Source organism: Amblyomma maculatum, unplaced genomic scaffold, assembly GCF_055883805.1.
Source record: "Amblyomma maculatum isolate TAMU_Amacu unplaced genomic scaffold, ASM5588380v1 scaffold_12, whole genome shotgun sequence".
NCBI lineage: Eukaryota > Metazoa > Arthropoda > Arachnida > Ixodida > Ixodidae > Amblyomma > Amblyomma maculatum.
In genome coordinates, this window is record NW_028146737.1 from 475135 (window position 1) to 480945 (window position 5811).

At 46.4% G+C, this 5811-nt stretch overlaps 1 pseudogene; it reads left to right on the forward strand.

The window, feature by feature from the left end:
- Window positions 1-1905: 1905 nt before the first annotated feature.
- LOC146172623 (uncharacterized) lies at window positions 1906-3330 on the forward strand (annotated as a pseudogene).
- Window positions 3331-5811: the final 2481 nt, after the last annotated feature.

Below are 5811 nucleotides of genomic sequence, written 5' to 3' on the forward strand. Positions count from 1 at the left end.
CGCTTCTCAACACAATTCGGGCGGATCGTGAAGCTCAACCAGGATGACCACGTCGGAACATGTCTTTGTGCTAAATAAACATGAAACCATACATATTATACGTTACAACTTTTCTGTATATGTGGAGTACGCGTTTTTTCTCAAATACCTAGAAGATAAGAAGATGGGTGCGCTAGCAAGTACACAAACGCATCGCGTTTTGCTTTTGCGTGTGCAACAGTCGCTACAGCTTGTACGAACTTGCGGTGCATCTTCATATCTGCGACTGAAGATCTGCCACCTTCAACGCGAAAGTGCAAGCAAGAACGTAGTGTTTCGTTAGCGAGGATGAAATACGCTCGAGAATAAATGAAACATATCGCTGACAATCGAAATATGCACAGGTCAGCCGGACATTGGGAGTCGCTTCCTCGAGTGTTTACGTACGCAAAACACTTGGTCAGAAGTAAGTTCATTGATGTAGCGGCTCCGCTGGCAGCAGGTGAAGCTAAAACAAGTAGTATTACAAGAGTTGGTGTACCGCATATATCTATATGTAGCAAAATTGCGCGCGTTCGAAGACGATGACAAAACACATAAGCACTAGTAAATTGTGACATCCCGAGGTTTGTCTGCAAGAAAGCGATACATTGTAAAGATGCGGGACACGGATAACCCTGCGTGATAGCCCGGAAAAAGATTCAGCGTGTTTGAATGGCGATCGTTCAATTACAACCACAAATTCTACAGGCTACAAAAATACACAAACTACGAAAGAGCAGCGTAGACTACATAAGCAGAAATATAACCGCTGCCTCCGTATGCTTCCGTGGTGTAGGGGTTAAAGTGCGTGCTTGCTGACCGAGAAGACCGAAGTCTAAAAAACGCGCAAATTTTTTTCTTTTCCATTTTTCTGTCTTTTTATTCTTTTTTTTTTTCGTTTTCAAATAATATTGTATTATTCTGTAGCTCTGCATGATTTCTGCAGCCTGGCGTCCAGTTTTTCTTGTGAAACAAAGGCCGCGGACTATACAGGAATTTTTGAAATGAGAGCTCCGCGCGGTTTAATTTCGGTTAAGCCTGTATCAATTAACCAGAAACCGGACGAACGTGTCATTTCCGGAACTGATACCGGGCAGAGTTTTTCCACTTCTGAACAGAAGCCGGGCCGATCGATGAAACGCAACCAGAATGACCATGCCAGACACGCCAGCGCACTAAATAAGCATGATACCAAACATATAGAACTATTCTCTATACGAAGACACGCATTGTTTCACAAATACCTCGAAAATACGAAGCCGTTGAAGTGTGCACTAGGAAGCATGTACGTTCGTCGCGTTGCTTTTGGGCGTGCAACAGTCACTGCAGCTCGTACGATCTTGCGGTGCGTCTTCATATCTGCGACTGAAGATCTGCCACCTTCAACACGAAAGTGGAAGCACGAACGTATCGTTTCGCTGGCAATGACAAAAAACTGCTCGATATAAAATAAACAAACATCGCTGACCATCGAAAGACGCGCAGATAGCCGCGCACCGGGCGACGCGTTCTCGAATGTTTACGTATTGAGACCGCTCATTGGAAGTGTATTCATTGACGTCGCGGCTCCACTCGTAGCACGTCAAGCTGAAACGCCCTGTATTAAAAGTATTTAGTGCACCGGATATCTCTGTATGTAGGAAAACTTACAAGCGTTCGTAGACGATGAAAAACACATCAGCACTAGTAAATTATATCTTGAGGTTTGCCTGCAACAAAGCGACGCATTATAAAAATACGAGACATTTGTAAACCATCGTGATAGCCTGGAAAAAGATTCAGCGTGTTTAAAGGGCGATCAGTGAATTACGGCCATCAACCCTACAGCGAAAAAAATATACGAAGTACGAAAAAGGAAAATTAGTTACACATACTGAATAACAACCATTGTAACTCTAAGCCACTGTATACAGAGTAGTGAAGAAGACGAAGACGCTGTTCAAAGCGGTTGCGTTTCGCGATGTTCTCAACTCAAAGGCTTCAATCGGCCTCTGGACGAGGTACTGCTCAGGCTAATGCTAGCAGCAATGAATACCGGATTGTTTTGCCCCGTCTCCCAACAGGTAAGCTGGTCGCTGACTCCGTTTTCTTGCATGCGGACCTTGCCCGACGCCCGTACCGGGCACAAGACTTCAGAGACTCCCGTCAGAATGTTGTGGACCTCAAGGAAATTAGTTCAATTGGCCAATTTCAAATGTCTCATGTATGGATGGTCACCTGCAAGTCTGCACAATCGAAAGAGAAATTGGTGGCTTGCGGTGACCTTGTCGTTAAGAGCCGCCGTTGTGTCGTTGTGGACCCAGAACCAAAACGTGGTGAAATTGAATCTTCTGTGGCTTCCCGAACGCTTGGAAGATGCCTTCTTACGTGAGGCACTACAGGCGTACGGGAAGGTGACTTCCATTTCGACGGAAAATTTTAAAGTGGCGGATATGGAAGATTTGAGAACGCTGAACCGGGATGATGTTGTGTCTCTCGCTGAAGGAGTCGGCGTTGGCGACGTCCCGCATGCACTGACTATTTGTGGTATACAGAGCCTTGTTTTAATACCAGGGAGGCCACCGCTCTGCCTCCGATGCACCCGTGTTGACCACATCCGTAGGCACTGCCGTACTCCGCATTGTGACGACTGCCGACGGTTCGGTCACACCGTAGAAGAGTGCATCGTTACCTATGCGTACAAGTTGCGGCATTGTGTGCGGCCACCGGAAGACGTCATACAAGAGCATATTATGGACGCCACAGAAGTGCTTGACGCGGCTGGTGTCCTCTCAGTTGCTACTGTGGACACGGCTACCACAGCTAATACAACGGTTGTTCCTCAAGGTGACTCCAAGGAAAGTAAGACGCTGCTTCGATATGAGACGCCGAATCCGGCACATGATAAGGAGCCTGCCACCTGTTCTAATGCTGCCAAAGATACCGCCCCGGTTACTCCAGCCACGGAGGTCAACGCCGAGGAAGAGCTTGCAGGTCAGCCCACTCTACCTGCAGCTGAGGCCGTCCCTCTTGTTGAAGAGCATCTTCATCAGCGCAAGAGAAAATGCGCATCTGACGCGAGTGAAAATGATGATCTGGTAAGCGTGAAGCATCGCCGCCGCCGGCGCACGTCAAAACACAAGGGGAAGTGCCAACGTTCGCGTTCCCGCAGTCGTGGTGGAGGTCCGGAGGCGACGTCGCCGTCTCCGGAGAGACAAATGCAAGCCTAGTTAGTCCTTGTGTGGTCACCATGGCGACCTCTGAGGAGCTAGTGTTTGCAACGCTGAATGTGCGTGTGTGTTGTGTATCTTCTCTTGTGTTTGTGTTTGTTGCGCCACATTTCTGAGTACGATGCAGCACCAACTTGCCCCTCAAGCCGTTATTTTGGAACGTGGGAGGCTTTAGGTCTCATCAGAAGCAGGTGCAACTTCGTCGACTTTTCAGCAGCAGGCGGCTTGATTTTGTCGCCGTCCAGGAAACGAAGATTGAGTGAGCAGGACACAGAGAGGGCACTAGGACCCTTTTTGTCTGATTACAATGTTATTGTGACGCATGCTATTGGTTTTTCGGCGGGTAGCTTCCTATTTCTGCGAAGGGCTCTCCCTTATTCTGGGTTATCTTACTATACTGACTCTGATGGGCGGCTAATGAGTTGTGATTTTTTGCTCCACGGGAAGCCATGAAGACTTATCAACATTTATGCTTTTAATAGTGCAGCTGAGCGTGTTGATACGTTTGAAGCCTTGACTAACCTCCTAGATTGTGATAAGAATGTTGTGCTAATGGGAGACTAATTGTGTATGTTGCATGAATTATCGTGCTGGGCCTAGTGTACACAGATACAGAAGTGGCGAAGTGTTGTCGCGTGTTATAGATGATTCAGGACTCATTGATACAGGGGCCTCATGTCATGCAACTACACTATTCACGCATATCCAGGGGAGGTCCCACGCGCGCCTAGACAAGATTTCTGTTTCTTCCACGCTGATTTCCCGTGATTTGTTGTGTGAAACTGTAGCGGTTTCGTTTTCAGATCATTGTGTGGTGGTTTCTCGGCTCGGGAGAACTTACTGTTCAAAATTTAGGCCGCAATGGGAGCTTTAGAAGCTAAATTCTTCACTTGTAAATGATCAGGCGTTTGCCTTTCGGATACGCTCCCAGCTACAAGTGTGTTTGACAGGTGCCATGCCAATATTTGCTGCATGGGAGCTGTTTAAACAGGAGGTGCGGATATATCTATTGAAATTGCGTCTGTTAGGTCATTTTACAGGAAATTACAAGAGAGGACATTGCATAAGAGTTTGTATTACCTCTATGAATTAGAATGTGAGGCACCTGGAGTATATTTAGACGAAATTGCTAGGGTAAAGTGTGACTTACAAAAACAGGACGCTGCAAGATACATGGGGCGCCCGAGTTCCATCTCGTACAAATCGTGCATTGCACCCTGAAACCCCTACGCGACAAGCTCTATTTGATGAGCACCGTAATGCTACGGCCAAATTGATACCGGGAATGATGTCCAATGGCACCCTAGTAAAGAAAACGTGTGACAAATCTCTGTGTTTGTGAGCTATTACACGACACTGTTCAGTGACGCTTCTGGTACTTCTAATTCGGATCTACTAGCTAACTTTAAAGCTCTTATAACGCCTTTATCAGATGAAGACTGTGCTCTTATCAATGGCCCTTTCACGTTGGAAGAAATAGAGCACGCACTTGACCAATTACCCCTCTCCAAAACATTTGGCCCTGACGGCATATCGTGCGGGTTTTACAAAACTTTTCAACTTTTGCTGAGCCCTATCTTGCTGCAGATCTTCGCTTTAGGTTTCGATGTGGGGTTCCTTCCTCAGTCCTTTACTAGGAAACACACAGTCTTAATTCCAAAGAGTACGGATAAAGAAAAATTGCTCTCAGTCGATGGCTATAGGCCAATCACGTTGGCAAATGCGGACTACAAAATTTTTGCAAAAGTTCTATCGAATCGTTTACAGTATGCCATGACGGTTCTCATTGGCCCTCATCAGACGTGTGGCTTGAGTGGACACTCCATACAAAAAACATGCATATTGCACGTACAATTATCGAATATTACTTTGGCTTTTATGAGCAGCTTGCTCTACTCCAGATTGACCTTGCGAAGGCATTTGATCGTGTCGGCATTCGTTTCTATTTTCTCTTCTCGAGCGTGCAAATGATGAATCAACTGTACTGAAAGGGGTGCAACTTTGTTACGACAACTGTTCCACTCGCTTGATTGTTAACGGTGATCTCTCAAAGCCTGTGCCAATTCGATCGTCCGTGAAGCAGGGTTAACCTATGTCACTGCTGCTCTTTGCCCTCTACCTAGAACCACTTTGTTTGAGTGTACTGCAACACCACAGTATCCATGGTTATGTTGCCTTCAGTAACAAAGTGAAAGGGCTTGCGTACGCCGACGATTTGGCGTTTTTCTGCACAGACAAACCCAGCATTGACAAAATTATAACCATCATTGAGCTGTTTGGGATTGTATCTGGCGCTCAAATGAATAAGTCTAAGAGTTCGGATCTATGGTTCGGTTCATGGGGAGCAATGCCGACTTATTATGCTGGAATTGAATGGTGTCGTGTTCCCCCTAAATACCTTCGATTCCCCTTCATGCATTCAAGTTTAGTGGACGTTACCGGAAAGAGCGGGTCACGGCACTCAAAAGCTATGCTCAGACTTTTGTTCCGCACCGCCTATCAATTTTAGTCGAGCACAGGCATGTAACATGTTTCTGGCTACAAAACTTTGTTCTTTTACAGGTACTCCATTGCGCGAGGA